Here is a 2,500-nt window from a genome sequence, read left to right on the forward strand (position 1 = left end):
CCCATCTCTTCCATTCCCCAACCCCTTCCCCATGCCAGCCATTCTCCACCCCCCTCCCCCAACCCTGCGGCCCCCAACTCCTGGCGCACTTTCGACAGGTGAACGTGAAAGCGGAGCATCAGGCTAATGAAAGCGTCTATCAGAAGTCGGGATTCCATTATTGGATAAATGCTCTTTTTTCTTCTTTTTTTGAGTGGGGGAGGCCGCTATCTCCCCGCATTCCATAAGGAAAGTTACTATCTGTGACTAGATTGTTTCACCTCGCTGTTGTATTCACTATTTTTCGCAACTAACCACCTACTAACGCATCATTATTTATGACGATTCTATTATCTACTTGGATATCCGAGAGCTGATCCTTATACAAACTTTCTTCTTTTTTTCTTTTTTTTTTTACAGTGTTATTTAATCACATTAATAAGTTTACCTTGACAAACGGAAATGTGCCTTTAATTCCTGTCTCGCCTTTACAGATTAGGATTCGGGTAATTATTTACTCAAAGATATTTCCTCCTATTCGCTAAATATGTGTTTCCAAGCCGGGGAACAATCAAACCAGAAAGGGTTTACTATGCCGAAAATTAGGAATACAATGAGAGAATGCTATTATGAGTCTAAGCTTATCATCTATAGATTTTCCAACCTGATGTCCTTTACATAGCATATACTGAAACAAATGATTGCTCCACTATCAATTCCCTTTGCATTCAACATTGCGTAAATCTAAAGCACTAGTCGGCTGCATAAGTTGAATAATTGTAAAGTTATTTTGCATTTCAAATTACAGGAGTTCAGTCGAGGGTGGCGTGCAAATACTGTTACAGAAAAAGGCTGAGATCCCTGAAATATACATTTCCTCCAAACATATAATAAGATGTACAGTCAAAAAAAATAAAAAAAAAAAAAAAAGTTACATTTACCGAGACTAATGAACCATATATCTGAAGCGCGCATTTCGATAACCATGCGTTTTGTCTATGTATTCATATTTTGATTACCTTTTATTATCAAAAAATAAAAGCAGTGTTTTGCATCCTTCTACTCTCATTGTGATTTAGAAGGCACAAATATTTATCGTCATATCCAATGCCGCTTAATAAATCAAATGATTATACAGTTACCAGTATACATGGTTATATATATAATGTAAAGCGAAATACAATACCTCTATGCATGACCTCTATTGTCCGCGGTTTACGTAAATCGGGGCGGGCTTGTGATGCATCAAATGGGAATATAAATGCTCCAGATGGGTTGGCAAATGCTTCACCCCGGGATTTTTGCGCTGCGTCCCCTAAATCACCAGATTTAAACTCCGTAGAACATGTTTGGGAAGCTATGGGCGCGGCCTCTGGGAGAGTCCCCTCAGCTGATTCGCTGTCATCGAAAAGGCTTTGCATCTGTGCGAACGGCTGCGTAGTAATGAAGGGCAAAAAATGGCATCGATGCCGCGACGTTAGGAGGATGTTTTATTGAAATTGTAAATCCATAGTATTTTCCTTTTAATGAACACACTAACATTGAAGAACAAATATATATCATCATAAAGAGGTTTATGCTAACATTTGAACTTCACTATACTCCGAGAAGGTTGCACAGAAATAAACATGCAAAATAACGTGACTGCTCATTTATCATATAGAATTAATATATATATATATATATATATATATATATATATATATATATATATATATATATATATATTGAAATACCAGATTTTGACTTTTCTATACGTAAAAACAACATAATTCTAAGGTAAGCATTGTGTACAAGAAATTGTTTCCTATACACAAACAAAATGTGACTGAAAACTGAATTCGACTTGCCTCTCATTTCCCTGGAGGAATAAGCATGAAATCATAGAAAATGGAGACTCTGGGAAAGATTTACACTTTGATACAACCCTTGCTTTTGCGCATGTCCAAAATAGGGCGTAAATATGAGTAGACATTTACAGAAATTAAGTAGGAGATCGTCTTTATATTACACGGGTCCGTTAGCGCCATCGTTTGGTAGTTAATTCTGCTGCTCTTTACTTTTCCATGTCTTTTTTTCCTTCTTTCATTTTTTTGCCTGCACATGTGTTGCCACTCGATATTATTCTACCACTTTTTATATTCCGCAAACAGAAAAAGATGGTCATGACTCCTGCACATTAATAATAATGTCACTGTATCGCAAACCCTATATTCGTAGGAGAGAGAGAATCAGAAAGTGGTAAAATCCTGTGGAAACATGGAGGCAGGGCAGCCTACTTCCAATCTTCTGAATATGAAGAGTAATGTGTAGACCAGAAAGACCCGCATTTTAATCCTAGTTTCCATTAGGACTTTGCTATGTCTAGTTCAGGTCTATGACGAGTCAAATAGAAACCTGAGAGGAAAATACGAAAAGGTGTTTCATGTCACGAACCCCAGAGAGCGTTGACTAGAAAAAGGCAAATACACGCGGACAGTTGCGGAATCAATTTTCAGTACACTGTTGGGTCCCACTTTTG

The sequence above is a fragment of the Penaeus monodon genome, chromosome 35 (genome assembly GCF_015228065.2).
Source record: "Penaeus monodon isolate SGIC_2016 chromosome 35, NSTDA_Pmon_1, whole genome shotgun sequence".
In the NCBI taxonomy this organism is placed as follows: Eukaryota; Metazoa; Arthropoda; class Malacostraca; order Decapoda; family Penaeidae; genus Penaeus; species Penaeus monodon.